Source organism: Pelophylax lessonae, assembly GCF_965119305.1.
Source record: "Pelophylax lessonae genome assembly, chromosome: 4".
NCBI lineage: Eukaryota > Metazoa > Chordata > Amphibia > Anura > Ranidae > Pelophylax > Pelophylax lessonae.
Genome location: NC_138771.1, coordinates 493,474,585 through 493,490,416, shown reverse-complemented (window position 1 = coordinate 493,490,416; position 15,832 = coordinate 493,474,585). Strand labels below are relative to the sequence as shown.

Below are 15,832 nucleotides of genomic sequence, written 5' to 3'. Positions count from 1 at the left end.
ATGTCATTCTCCCAACTTTGTAGGAATAGTTTGGGGATGGCCCCTTCCTGTTCCAACATGACTGCACCAGTGCACAAAGCAAGGTCAATTAACCACTTTACCACTGGAGGATTTTCCTGCTAAAAGACCAGGGGTTTTTTTGCGATTTTTTTTTTTTTTTTTTTTTTTTTTTTTTTTTTCTGCGTGACTTTAACGGACAATTGCGCGGTCGTGCGACACTGTACCTAAACTAATTTTCACGTCCTTTTTTTTTCCCACAAACAGAGCATTTTTTCTTTTGGTGGTATTTGATCACCTGTGCGATTTTTTTTTTTTTTTTTTTTTTTTTTTCACGCGCTATAAACATAAAAAAAAACTTAAAAAAAAGAGCGTAATTTTTGCAAAAATAATATTTTTCACTTTTTTTTTTATATGAAATTCCCCCCCAAAAAAATGTAAAAATCCAAATTTTTTTAACATTTTTGGCCAAATTGTTTTACGCTACCTATGTTTGGTAAAAAAAATCGCAAAAAGCGTATTTTGATTGGTTTGCGCAAAAGTTATCGCGTTTACTAACAAAGGGAAAGATTTTTGTCATTTTTTGGTGTGTTTTTTTTTTTTTTTTTTGCGACATTGCGGCGGACAGATCGGACCCTTGACTGACATTTTTGACACTTTTGGGGGTTCCAGTGACATTACTGCAGTAATCAGTGTTATATATATGCACTGTTACTGCAAAAATGACACTGGCAGGGAAGGGGTTAACTGTATTGGACAGGGAGGGGTTAAGTGTGTCCTAGGGGCGTACTTCTAACTGTAGTGGGACATTGCTATTGGTGTAAAAACAAAGATCAACGGTTCTACATAGTAGAACCGTCTGATCTTCATTTTTACACAGGGAGAACTGACAGGCGGCTTGTTTACATAAGCCGCTCTGTCTTTCTCCTGCTGTACCGGCGATCGTAGTGTGACCGGCGGACATCGGGTCCGCCAGTCACACTCCCGCACTCCTCCGTGAACGAGGCGGGCGGGCGCGCGCTCGCCCGCTATTGGCTCTAGAAGGAGTGACAGGCGAGCGACGTAGACCTACGTCACTCTGCCTGGCCGGGGCCGACTGCCGCAGTAAATATACTGTGCGCAGTCGGCAAGTGGTTAAAGACATGGATGAGCGAGTTTGGGGTGGAGGAACTTGACTGGCCTGCACAGAGTCCTGACCTCAACCCCATAGAACACATTAGGGATGAATTTGAGTGGAGACTGTGAGCCAGGTCTTCTCATCCAACATCAGTGCCTGACCTCACAAATGCACTTCTGGAAGAATTGTCAAACATTCCCATAGTCACTCTCCTAAACCTTGTGGACAGCCTTCCCAGAAGAGTTGAAGCTGGTATAGCTGCAAAGGGTGGGCCAACTCAATACTGAAACTTTACGGACTAAGACTGGGATGCCATTAACCCTTTCACTGCCAGGTCCGTACTGCTACAAAATTGTTCAGCACACTCTGCTGAACAATTCTATAACTCTGATCAGCGGATTACAATTATTAACAGTTATTAACCTAAAATGTTACCCGCCCCCCCAGGCTGGAAGAAATGCAGCTCAACAGCACATTTTTCCACCTTCCCAACCACAGGTCTAAACAAGGCCTAGGGCCTCATTCACATGGGGCATACTACAACAAGCCTGTGTTTAGCTGCACAGCGATGCACAAGTGTTCCATGCATTCCCATGCAGGCAGTCGCATCAATGTCAATTGGGATACAGTGGCTGCAGAAGAATGCACAGGTGTTTCGTGCATTCCTGTGTAGGCAGTCCCATTCATGTCAATTGGGACACAGCGGATGTATGGGCAGAGCCACTGCTCCCAACTTGACATTCATGTGGGTGCATGTCCCTGAGTATGGTCTGCGTTTGGGGCCATACACCTACCCCCGAACAGATGTCAGATTTGTCCTTACAGGCGCTGCATCCCAGTTAACATGAATGGAATTACCTACACCTGTGCATCCCTGTGTGCATAAACACAGCTCTTCATATGGCCCTTGATGGGCGTACGCTTTAGTACACCCCATGTGAACAAGTTTTAGCAGGAATTTATGTTGTGTGTTGTATGCGAATAAGGATTTTAGTGTTTTTTTTTTTTTTTTTTTTTGTTAAAACTGCATTTTGATAAACATTTGTTCTGCACAACTATTGTACCCCCCTACAGTAGCACCTTCTTTTTATTCTACTGGTCATGTGCTTAAAGGCCCGTACACACGTACCGATCGTCGGCAGAAAAGCGTCGGCCGACGAACGATCTGCCGATTGTACGCTTGTTAGTATGATGCCTCCGACAGCCGTCAGCGCACATTCTGCCGACAAGAATCTGTCATGCAAGCATTAAAATTTTTGTATGCCGACACCAGAGCGGCCGATTGTTCGCCAGTCAGTACAGAATTCGGCCGACAGACCGCAGATTTGCAAGACTGGGCATGCTCAGAAAAGAAAAAACACAGGGAAAGTTAACCATTACATGACATCACTTCTGCATTCGGCTGTAGTCGGCGGACAAAATTCTTGTGCTGTCTTTGCACTTTTCAACAGACACCGACAGCCCGGGGACAAAAGACGGCCGACCGTTCGCCGACGATCGGTACGTGTGTACGGGGCTTTAGTAAATATATGGTTTGAGGGGGGGGGGGGTCTTTTACAAACTCTGAAAGCTGTAAGTGATAAATGTAAACCTCCCCAGATTTTTATAGAAATATGCTTATTTACAGTTTTGCGTACATTCGATTTTTCACCATTTCGTAAAAAGGCACAATTTTAAAATTTACAAATATTGTGTTCTTTATTAATTAAGGGTCCTTTCCCACGGTCCACTGTTCGGTGCGGACCGTTCTCTGCTCAGCGGGGACCGATCCCCGCTGAGCATGCAGATGACAGATCCGTCTCTGCACAGTGTGCGGAGAGAGAGGTGTCAGAGCCCCGCTGCTCTCTATGGGGGAATCGGATGAGAGCGGACCACCAGATCCAATCCCCTGGACCGCCTAGGCAGCCTGAGTGTCAAAACTAGGTACCCCCCCCCCCCACCTAAAAAAAAAAAAAAAAAAAATGACATGGCAAGTAGGGATATCCCGATCCGGACAAAATAGCTGGATCGGAGATCGGTAAAATTTAGCCGTCCCACGGGCCGATCCGGTTTTTGCTGAGTAACGGCCCAGCCATCCCTTACTAGGTGCAGTAGTAGTATGGGATGGGAGCCGCTACTTCCTGTATAGGGCCGGCTCACAGGCAGAGTGATATCAGATGCACTCTGTGAATGGAGGAGCCACACACACGAAGCAGCGGCTTTGCTCTGTACTGCACCCGCTTGCTTTGTGTGTAGCTCCGGATCGGTTTCGTATCGGCGATTTCACAACGCCAGATATCGGTATCTGCTCCAAAAAAGTCAGATTGGTGCATCCCTAATGGCAAGTCAGGGGGGTCAGGACCTCTTAAACCGGAAGTTCCACTTTTGAGTGGAACTCTTGCTTTAAGTAGTAGAGGGGGTTGTTAATCAGTTTGCTTTTGTTAATTAAATGTGTTAGTGTTTTGTTTATTTAAATGTGTTAAATTAACAGGTGCACTAGATGGGCAACAATGAGAGAACCTCCAAAACGGGAATGGTTTTACCGGTGGAGGCTACTGACATTTTTTTCCCTACTCATCTTTTCTGACTGTTTTTCACTAGTTTTGCATTTGGCTAGAGTCAGTGTCACTACTGGTAGCATGAGACAATACATGGACCCTATAGAGGTTGCAAAGGCCGACCAACTCATCCAGCACAGTCTCAAGAGCATGGAGGAGATTCCAGGAGAGCTGGACAGGGCCAAAGAAGGTCCTTAACCCCTCAGCAGGACCATTTTCTGCTCCTTTGTGCAAGTAGGAATAGGATGAGCACTGCCAGAGCCCTACAAAATGACCTCCAGCAGGCCACTGGTGTGAATGTCTCTGGCTAAACAGACTTCATGAGGGTGGCCTGCCATCCTCTAGTAGACCCTGTGCTCACTGCCAAGCACTGTGAAGCTCAATTGGCATTTGCCATTGAACACCAGAATTGGCAGGTCCACCATTGGCACTTTTGCTTTTTTGCTTTTTACAGATGAGAGCAGGTTCACACTATGCTGCCTGTAACATCATTCAGCATGACCGGTACCCCTAACTGCCATTGGGTATTGGGATGAAATCCTTGGACCCATTTTCAGATCCCTACGCTGGTGCAGTGGGTTTCTCCTGGTGCATGACCATGCCTGGCCTCATGTGGCAAGCGTATGCAGCCAGTTTCTGGGGAAGGAAGGAACTGATACCCATTGAATGACCCCCCCACGCTCGCCTGACCTAAATCCAATAGAACACTTCTGAGACATTGTTTCGATCCATCCGCGGCCGCCAGGTGGCACCTCAGTCTGTTCAGGAGCTCAGTGATGCCCTGGTCCAGATCTGGGAGACAATGCCCCAGGACACCATCTGTCGTCTCATTAGGAGCATTCCCCGACATTGTCAGGGATGTATACAAGCATGTGGGGGCCATACAAACTACTGAGTACTATTTTGAGTTGCTGCAATGCAATTTCAGCAAAATGGACTAGCCTGCTGCATCAATTTTTCACTTTGATTTTTGGGGTGTCTTTGAATTCAGCCCTCTGTTGGTTGATAATTTTCATTTCCATTATACTATGTGGCATCCTTTTGTTCCTAACACATTACCTAATCCATATCCGTATAGACATCCAGCATGAGATTTTTTTCCTATTGAGATCTGATGTGTTTTCAAAGTGTTCCATTTGTCACCTGTCCCTGTCTGTTACTCCACTCTGACACTTACTCCTTCTGGGGCATGTGATAGTTTATACTTACACCCCCGTACTGGAGACACCCTTCGCGTAACTGGAGCACCTCCAAAAAAAATTATTTTTTTTTGTTGTGAGGGGAAAAAAAAAATGTAGTGCTTGCTGAGGGTGAAAGCCAGCTTCCATATTTTTGATTATCTTCACACAGACACCAAGTTTGCTCTTTGCAGCTTTTTATTTATGAAAATACTTCATTTTGTGCTGTCAGTACATTATGGCAAGTTCTCCAAGATTAATGTTTCCAATTTATTTATTTTTTTTGCAGGTATACAAATGAGAGATCAAAAGAAGTGTTTGATTCCTCACTGAGGTACAAAGAGCCAACAGGCCGCCAAAAGAATTTCCAGGTAAGATTTGCTGTTTCTGGCCACAGATAATCTCTTGGGTTGGGTTTCAGCAGTATATTGGGAACTGCATGAAGCTGATCGGTCGATGTAGTCAGCAGACAGTTCTTCTCTTCGACTTGCAGCTTGCAAAACCTTAAAGTGGACCTGTCTGCATAAATCAATTTTGACATATCACAATATCCATACACAAGGCCCCAGACTATTTCATGTGCCCACATACCCAGGGGGAGAGGTTGAAGTGAGATGTGGACAGCCTTGAAAATAGAACTGAACCTTGCACTCTGTACACAGTGCACCCCTGAACTCTTCACTCTGTACGTACTGCACCCCTGAACCCTGCACTTAGTATGTAGTGCACCCTCCACCTTTAACGTCCTCCTAGTACTTATTGCCCCTTTAAGATCCTCCCACCATTAAAGCAATTTGTCTACACCCACCGTTCAATGCGGTTCCGCAAGAGGGTGGGACAAGTGTGGTTGAGTTCCTGCACCTATTCTCTGGGGGGGGGGGGGGACCCTGGATACATTTATATAGTCTTACAGATACAACTGCCCTTTGAGGATAACCATAATGCTGAAGCGGCGTGCAATGTAATGGAGTTTGACACCCCTGGCAAGGGCCGTGTTTGGCGGCACGAGTTGCACAGGTGTTCTTTGACAGTTGGGACACAGCACCTGCACAGACACAGGCGCGACTTCCAATTTGACATCTATGTAGATGCAGGGGCACAGTCCTAAACACAGGTGCTAGGTTTCTTGATTGCCTGGTGGGGATGATGTGACTCGCACAGGAATCCTTCTTTACAGTTACCATGCACAGCCCAAGTTTACAGGCAGGCTGAGAACAGGCAGGTAAGTTAGATTTATTGCAGAAGAGCTATAGTATTGCTACCAGAAACTGGCAAAAGATCCGGCATTAAAAACACATGTAACAGCATTGTGGTTTAGCGTACATGTTTGTCAATGTGTGGGGTGCCGTTAAGAACCAATGGCACCCCCTGCACGTCCCCGGTACACATAAATGTGAACCAAGCCTTAGATAAAATCTGCAACACCTATTTTGTTTTTTATACAGCAGCTTATGCTAACCTCTAACCTGCACACGTTATATAGATGTGAAATATCTCAGCTATGTGTCAGTGATCCTGTACTGTGTACAGCACATCTATCTCTACATTGTCAGGTCTGTCACATAATAACCAGAATATTCTATTTTTTGATAGCAGACCTTTAAAGTAGATGTAAATCTCTATATGTATATAGATATAATATATAGATGTAAATCTCTATATTCACAAATGATCTTTAGCGCATTTTTTTGTAATATCAGTATTCCTAAAACACTAACCATTCCAGGGAGACAACACTCTGCCCCTATCTTGTAATTCTGCTGTGTTGTCACATGGGCTTACAATAGAGACTACAGTTGGCTGTTTAAACACACATGATCTACACTAATGTTTCTCAACTCCGGTCCTCAGGGCACACTAACAGGCCAGGTTTGCAAGAAAACTGAAATGCATCACAGGTGATATCATTTGCTGCTCAGTGATTGCAGTACTCTAGTCTGCATCTCCCCAAGGTAATACTTAAAATCTGGCCTGTTAGGCTGGCCATACACTATACAATTTTCTTATTCAATTTCCTTTAGATTTACCTTAAACTATGTAGTGCAAGGGCCTGCCTGACTGCATACAAATTGAAAGTGTTTAGGTTTGACCCTATATTACATGGTTTTGGTAAATCTAAAGGAAAGTTGAACAAGAAAATTGTATAGTGTATGGCCAGCCTTAGTGTGCCCTAAAGGACCGGAGTTGAGAAACACTTATCTACACAGACATGGTTCACTGTTGTACGGGAAGTGTGCCCTGAGAAATGCCATGCTGCCATCACTGGAGTGCATGCAGACTGAAATGGGTGCAATAAGGCCTGCAGGAGATCAGCAGCATTGAGAAAAGAGGGTAATAAAGTGGGGGGAAAAAAAAAAAAGCTATTATAAAATGGTATTTTTTGACAATACTAAGCGGACTAAATGCCATTCTGTTAGGGATACATTTACAAGCTTTTTATTTTTGCCTTTTCCGGTTTAGGTTTTTTATTTTTTTGTGATTTGGTGTACATTTTATTTATTTATTTATTTTTTTTGCTCATTCATGGCGGAGTTCAAGTTTTGCGTTTTTTATCCATGTGTCAGACCACATGCTCCTCATTACATTTACCCGAGACACAAGAGGGTCATTAATAGGAGTTTGTTTGCAGGAAGATTCTGTTCACATGATTCCACTTCCTCTGAACTGATTGCATCTTACATAACCCAGCACCATTTCCCAGAACCTACATATCAGTTCTCTGCTCATTCATCTTTATTCTTCCTTTTTCGACTTCCCACAATCATTAGATGGGATTTGATCAGTAACCATTTGGCAGGTGGTAAAAAAGCATAAAGCTCTCATGGGAGTCGCTATATTTGATTATCCCCACCGATGTGGCTGCGGTCGTATTTATCACCATAATGGTATAAATGTTGCAGAAGATTGAGGGCGAAGGGTCCGGTGACTGTAGACATTGGATCTCCCACACTGCAGGTAGTCTATGAGGTGCCCTCAGGCACTGACCACCAAGGTACATGGGAATGGCGGTCAGTAAGGATGGACTATGCCAGGGGTGTCAAACTCCATTTCATCAGGGGCTGCATCAGCATTAGGGTTGACCTCCATTGGGCCGGTTGCATCTGTAAGACTTGATGTACAGAGCCTTTCCACCCGCAGACCTTGTGTTTGGCACAAGTGGACTATGCATTTTGATTTTTTTTTTTTCCACTAAGGCCCCTTTCACACGGGCGCCCCCACTTGAGAGACTGGATTGGCGGATGACAGTTCTGTTCCTGTTCATTGTGCAGAGCGGAGAAGGACACTGTCCCGCTCTCCCCATGAGGAAATCAGGTGAAACCAGACCACCTGTCTGTTTTCACCCAATCATATCCGATCTGCCAGATGGATCAAAAATGGGATGGAAAATAGGGTCACTGTCTGGCTGGATTTAGCGGACAGGATCAGTTTGGATAGCCGCAGGTGTCTGCGGACGTGTCAAGGCTGACATCTGCTGCTCCACAGGGGTGAATGGAGGGTCCGATCTGGTCCGCCTAAAAAATACAGGCGGACCTGATCGGACCGCCCGTGTGAGGACCTCAAGCCGATGTTGGGAAGGGGGAAGTCAAAGCAGACCTTCCAAATAGAAGGTTCGATTTATTTACTTTGTTGTTTTTTATTTTGATAAAGCTTGGGGCATCAACTGCATATGTTTCTTATTGCAAGAAAAATCTTTATTGTACCAAAGAATCGCATCGAGAAACTACTAGGTAAAATAACGCAGATAATTATCATGTTCCCAGATCGACCATAAAATAGAATACTAAAAATATTCCTGTGACCGCTAAGGCTGATAAACCAACCCTTCCTAGGATACTCCACATCCAACAGGATGATGTGTACTTCGGCTGTCATATAAAGGGCCCCACCAAGACCCCCCTATATACTGTCACATGCTGAAAATATTCATAGTCTATTGTGTGTGTGTGTGTGTGTTTTTATTATATATAGTGGCCCACAGGAAGCTCATAATATAATTGCAGAAGCAGACATGTAATGATATTAGCGGCAGCAAAGGCCAAGCAGCAGTTATTTGTATCTTCCTGTAAATATGCAGATTTTATTCTAGGTTCTGATATGCGGATTTTAGTCTAGATTCACACATATGCAGTACAGGAAAAGCAGCGATCCCTCCATGTTTCCTGCACCGCATTGCAATCGCACTGTGTTTGCGATCCGCTGTGAGTGTCAATACAAAGTTAACACCCCAAAAAGGATCACAAACGCAGTGTGGTTTTCCTGCACTGGATCGCATGGTACAAACTACCTTGTGATGCTGTTGCGTTGCAGCTTCCAAAAAGGTGCCTGCACTTCTTTGGTGTGATTAGAGCCCATTCAAAATGAATGGGCTAAAATCGCACAGCACTGAATCGCATTTGAATTGCACAGGAGTACAGTGTGGCTTCTGTGGGATTCACATGCGATGTACAGTGTGAAACAGGACCTAAAGTGACACTGAACAATATCCTTATTCCCAATAAAAATCTATACACTTTCACTACTTATGACTGTAATCCATTTGCTGTTGCTGTGTTTTTCTGCCTCCTTGTAAAGTCCTTCTGTGAGTTCTTAAACCTCTCCTTTCCCCCCTCACTTCCTTTTGTTTGGAATGAGCAGTGCACATTATTTGCGGTCTTATGCACACTACGAATCCTATGTTCCTACATATGTTAGGACCATAGAGAATGAAAATAGGCACTACCTAACAGAAAGTAAGCTCACAGCAGCAAAAATAAATTAGAGGAGACGATGTTATTTTTTACATCAAATTTTGTTTCAATTTTAGTCAGTCTTTTTGAGTCTCATGTAGTACTTTTACATTTTTTAGTTGACTAAAATCTCCAATACATTTTAGTCAACTAAACTGTAATGGGTTTAGTTAAACTGTAATGCATAAACAGCATTTCTCTAGAATTTCCAAAATCACTTCTATAGTCCTGGAGTATAAAGCATGTTCTTATTTATGGTATTCAGATTTCAACATGCACTACAGACCAAATTGGCCATTTTGATATATAAGCAGTGTTAGTGGTTATTCAGCCACTTTATCCCATCATGTCTGTTTAACCACTTTCAGACCGACCACAGTTTATTTACGTTGCTACTTTGACGTTAAATACCGGAGTTATGGCTGCAGATAGCTGCCATAACCCTAGTATTTTCCTACATGACCAGACTTTTTTTCACATAAAAGTGATCCTAGTGGCGGATTCGCCACGGGATCACTTTTATGGGCGTCAGGAGAGGTGACCGGCCCCCCTCCCGCCGCTTTCCAGGAATTTTCCCTGCTTACCTTAGCTTTCGGTAGCGGGGAAAATTATCTGATCCCCTCTGGTGCTGCGCAGGAAGTAGAGTGAGGGCAAGATGGCCCCCACTCGACTCTATGCCATTGGAGGACCGGAGCGACGTCCGATGTTGCTTCCGCCCAATGACCTTAAAGGGCGAATTTCTTTTTTTTTTTTTTTTTTGGTGTAGATGTAAGATCTCACATTAAAGAGGACCTGTCCTGCTTATTTTTATTACAAGTGAAGTTTTATATTACTTGTATTAGGAATAAAAGTGATCAAAATCTTTTTTTTTTAAGGGACAGTGTATAAATAAAGTAAAATAAAAAGAAAAATTTTATAATATATATATAATCTAAAAAAGCGCCCCGTCCCTCCGAGCTCACCTATGTAATCGGTGTTCAAACCACACATGAGGTATCGCCACGATCGTTAAGAGGAAGAGCAATATTTCTAGCACTTGACTTAGCATAACATTATCTTTCACATTCTAGAAAAAAATTGGTTAACTTTACTGTGTTATTTTTTTAATTCACAAAAAGTGTATTTTCTTCCAAAGAAATTGCGTTTGTAAGACAAATATGGTGAGATGTAAAGTATTGCAATTATCTTAATTTTCTAGGGTCCCTGCTAAAAAAGATTAAAACAAAAAAATAAAATATGTTTGAGGGTTCTAAGACCATTTTCTAGCAAAAAATACTGATTTTTAACTTGTAAACGACAAGTGTTGGAAATGGGCCTGGTCCTTAAGTGGTTAATAACCCTGTGTGCCCCTGTGTCTGTGTTTTTATAAAAAGAAGCTGTTCCAGTTTTCAGATCGCCGCTCACGTGACCCGCCGACTCTCTCCTCTCCCTGTCTGACAGCTGCAGCGGGTGGAGCCGAGGATTCCCCGCTGACGTCAGTTGGGAGGGAATGAGGAGAGAACAGGGGGGGTCACATAAGTGGCGATTGGCCCTCTGAAAACTGGTAAACGGCTTATTTTTACAAGACAGACACGGGCACACAGGGTTAATAGACAGACAGGATGGTATAAAACATTAAATGAAACTACAGCAGCAGGAGGGGAGGGGGCGGACACAGGAGCAGGGGGTGGAGGGGGCGGGCACTGACAGGAGTAGACAGGGAGGGAGGGGGCAGGCACTGACACGGGAGCAGGTAGGGACGGGAGGAGGCGGGCACTGACGCAGGAGCAGGGAGGGGGTGGGCACTGACAGGAGTAGGCAGGGAGGGGAAGGGGCGGGCACTGACACAGGAGCAGACAGGGAGGGAGGGGGTGGGCACTGACACAGGAGCAGACAGGGAGGGGGCGGGCACTGACACAGGAGCAGACAGGCAGGGAGGGAGTGGGGGAGAGAGGACAGGGGAGCTGCGGATGACGGAGGCACGTAAACTGACCACGTTGTCAGGGCTCAGCAGCCATAATATACCGTGGTCAGTTTTTCAGAGGGGAGGGCATAGCCAGGCAGGATTGGGCAGGTTTTCTAGGCGATAGAAGGGGCCAAATTATACCACAAAAGCACTGTGCTGTATAACCTACTTTAAGGGAACAGGATCAATATTTATTTTATTTATTTATTTTAGCTTAATGCTTTAATTTTGTCATTCAGTTTTAGGTATGGTCTTTTGAGTAAAATGCAGTTTTAGTTGTATTTTAGTCATCTGAATTGTTTTGTCCTATTTTAGTCGACTACGAGTGTCCATTTAACCTCCCATGTGGTTCCATATACAGTGCTTTGTGAAAGTATTCGGCCCCCTTGAACTTTGCGACCTTTTGCCACATTTCAGGCTTCAAACATAAAGATATAAAACTGTAATTTTTTGTGAAGACTCAACAACAAGTGGGACACAATCATGAAGTAGAACGAAATTTATTGGATATTTCAAACTTTAACAAATAAAAAACTGAAAAATTGGGCATGCAAAATTATTCAGCCCCCTTAAGTTACTTTGTAGCGCCACCTTTTGCTGTGATTACAGCTGTAAGTCGCTTGGGGTATGTCTCTATCAGTTTTGCACATCGAGAGACTGAAATTTTTGCCCATTCCTCCTTGCAAAACAGGTCAAGCTTAGTGAGGTTGGATGGAGAGCGTTTGTGAACAGCAGTTTTCAGTTCTTTCCACATATTCTGGATTGGATTCAGGTCTGGACTTTGACTTGGCCATTCTAACACCTGGATATGTTTATTTGTGAACCATTCCATTGTAGATTTTGCTTTATGTTTTGGATCATTGTCTTGTTGGAAGACAAATCTCCGTCCCAGTCTCAGGTCTTTTGCAGACTCCATCAGGTTTTCTTCCAGAATGGTCCTGTATTTGGCTCCATCCATCTTCCCATCAATTTTAACCATCTTCCCTGTCCCTGCTGAAGAAAAGCAGGCCCAAACCATGATGCTGCCACCACCATGTTTGACAGTGGGGATGGTGTGTTCAGGGTGATGAGCTGTGTTGCTTTTACGCCAAACATAACGTTTTGCATTGTTGCCAAAAAGTTTGATTTTGGTTTCATCTGACCAGAGCACCTTCTTCCACATGTTTGGTGTGTCTCCCAGGTGGCTTGTGGCAAACTTTAAACAACACTTTTTATGGATATCTTTAAGAAATGGCTTTCTTCTTGCCACTCTTCCATAAAGGCCAGATTTGTGCAGTATACGACTGATTGTTGTCCTATGGACAGAGTCTCCCACCTCAGCTGTAGATCTCTGCAGTTCATCCAGAGTGATCATGGGCCTCTTGGCTGCATCTCTGATCAGTCTTCTCCTTGTATGAGCTGAAAGATTAGAGGGACGGCCAGGTCTTCGTAAATTTGCAGTGGTCTGATACTCCTTCCATTTCAATATTATGGCTTGCACAGTGCTCCTTGGGAGGTTTAAAGCTTGGGAAATCTTTTTGTATCCAAATCCGGCTTTAAACTTCTCCAACAGTATCTCGGACCTTCCTGGTGTGTTCCTTGTTCTTGCTCTCTGCGCTTTAAATGGACCTCTGAGACTATCACAGTGCAGGTGCATTTATACAGAGACTTGATTACACACAGGTGGATTCTATTTATCATCATTAGTCATTTAGGTCAACATTGGATCATTCAGAGATCCTCACTGAACTTCTGGAGAGAGTTTGCTGCACTGAAAGTAAAGGGGCTGAATAATTTTGCACGCCCAATTTTTCAGTTACATTATTTGTTAACAAAGTTTGAAATATCCAATAAATTTTGTTCCACTTCATGATTGTGTCCCACTTGTTGTTGATTCTTCACAAACCATTACAGTTTTATATCTTTATGTTTGAAGCCTGAAATGTGGCAAAAGGTCGCAAAGTTCCAAGGGGGCCGAATACTTTCGCAAGGCACTGTATGTGGCACCCCTCTATGGTCATAAGGCCTAACACACACACACACACACACACACACACACTCTGTTCATAGATGGTGGTGCCACTCTCTATATATAAAATCAACTAGAAACCTTCTTTTACAATTGTGCAGTCAAATGGCAGTATGCTCTGGTTTAGGAATAATAGCAGACAAATTCAAGTCCAAATATTTTATTTATAGACACAGTGGTATTGGTACCCCACTCATCATTGAGAACACCATTGCAAAAAGGCTCCATGCCTATGTTCAGTCATAGTCCCTTTATAAATAGTGGAGGAACGGAAGACATGCAGTCACAGGGACACAACGCGTTTCGTCGCCACTCAGGGAGACTTTCTTAAGCGAAAGTAGGGCCTTTTAAAAAAATTAATTCAGCGTCTGTGTTTCCTCCCTAAAATATTGCATTTTTAATCTTCTATAAATGTAATATGCTGCAGGGAAAATCTTGCAGTGAGGACAACTAAGAATATGGTTTTTCTTTCTTTTGTGTCTCTGAGCTCACACATTTTAAAAAGAAGGGGCCCTTTACTAATGCATGCCAAACAAACAAAAGGTTTTGGTTTTAGATACTTTTTATATATCTTCAGATCTGATCAGTTCCCGAAACTCCTCCTTTTTTTTTTTTTTCCTCCGTGGATGATATTAGAATCTCTCTTCCCATGTTTTACAAAGCTTTGTTGTGATTTTTACCTTCTAAGACCGGTTTGTTGCTCAGACCGAGACTCTCGTCCTGTATTTTGCCTCTTGCTGTTCTGTCAGGCAAGGGGTTAAATCCCAAGGAGGGTGACATCATGTGTTAGTGGGATCACAGCTGCAGTGGCGGGTCGGAGAAGGAGGGGGGGGGGGACGGGGGTTGGACCCCTGGCTGTGGCGGGCTGCAGAGCCATGATGTCATGGTGAAGTTATGTTACATGTAATGGTGGGGAGGCTCTGTTCTCCTGCAGGCAGCGTGCAGCATAATAAATGACGGTGGCTGAGCGCCTGGCATACATAGACTGCAGTGCCCTCAGGGGTTAATCCCCACTCCAGGGACATTCATCAATGTGTCCATGGGCCAGAGCCGGGAACCTCTATAGATTAGTCTGAGATGCTTCATACTTTGCTGACAACATGAGTGTGAATAGCAGTGCAACTCAGTGACCTCTCTGCTCTGTTCAGAGACATTGTCAGTGAGATTTTAACCCCTGTGCTGCTCTAAAGTCTTTATTTTAGGAAGTTGTAATTAAAGCTTTCCTGTTCACTTCCCTTCCTTAAATATTTAACATGCTCATGACCTTTTTAAATAAAAACATTTTTTCATTCCATACCTTATTTTGGATCCAGATATTTCATCACTGGGTCGCTGTGATTCTCTGTGCAATGTGAGCAGATCAGGACTGGAGGGTGCTAAACATGGCTTCCTGAAATGGCAGCACCCTGCCTCAGTACTCCTTGTAAGGGCCCACAGCCCCCATGCAAGCAGTGTGCTGGCTGTTGGAAGGGGTTATTCAACTATCTTCATGCATGCAGATAACCCTAGGTAACACCCATATATGATTTTGAGCCTCCACCATTGAAAGAAGTGAAATCCAATAAAAAAAAGTCATTAGTAATTTGATGAGGGGGAGGGAAGAACCATGGAAGGGAAATTAAAATAAATTACATTTTTAGTAGTCCAAAGTTGTATCTGCCATTGTAGGCCCCTAACCAGTAATCTATGGCCCCCTACATTGCCTTGAAATAGTATTCATACCCCGTGAAATTTTTCCACATTTTGTCATGTTACAACTAGGGATGGACAAACGGTTCGGCCCGAGCATGAGTTCGGGCCGAACATTTGTCTGTTTGGCCAAACACCAAATTTGCAGGGTGTTCGCTGACAAAGCTTTGCCCACTCAGGGGGCAGTATAAGCTGGTTGTTAAGGAGCAGAGCCGGGAAGCCGGCTGCAGCGTCCTTTTACAACTGATGAGTCATCAGCTGTCAATGGGTTTCCCCGCTGATGGCTAAACCAAAAAAAAAAAAGTGGCAGTTAAAAACAAAAACAAAAAAATCCTTTAATTATAGTACCAGGGGGGGTCCCCTTAGTCTGCCTGTAAACTGGTGCATCTTTAGCATGCATTAAACATGCTACAGCAAAAATGACATTTCTAAAAAGAGTCCATTCACATTTAAAATGACTTGAGGTTAAAATTGCCGGCTATTAAAAAAAAAATGAAAGGAAAAAAAAATGGCATGGGTCCCCTCAGTCCATACCAGGTCCTAAACTTAAATGTCTTTATTTTCTCTTTAAAGCAAATGAAAACTGAGTTTCCAGCAGCAAACAAAACTGACTTGACTTCATCAACACAACACA

At 43.7% G+C, this 15,832-nt stretch overlaps 1 protein-coding gene and 1 long non-coding RNA gene across 2 annotated transcripts in view; one reads left to right on the top strand and one right to left on the bottom strand.

Annotated features, from left to right (window-relative positions):
* The window catches only part of LOC309554153, a 476,173-nt gene that overhangs the window by 145,835 nt on the left and 314,506 nt on the right, over nt 1-15,832 (bottom strand). The gene's annotated exons all lie outside the window — the stretch shown is intronic.
* DUSP16 (dual specificity phosphatase 16) overlaps nt 5,187-15,832 on the top strand; it is a 37,689-nt gene continuing 27,043 nt past the window's right edge. The window contains exon 1 of the mRNA XM_082255731.1: nt 5,187-5,200. The gene's annotated coding sequence lies outside the window, so the exon portion shown is untranslated. The remainder of the gene's footprint in view (nt 5,201-15,832) is intronic.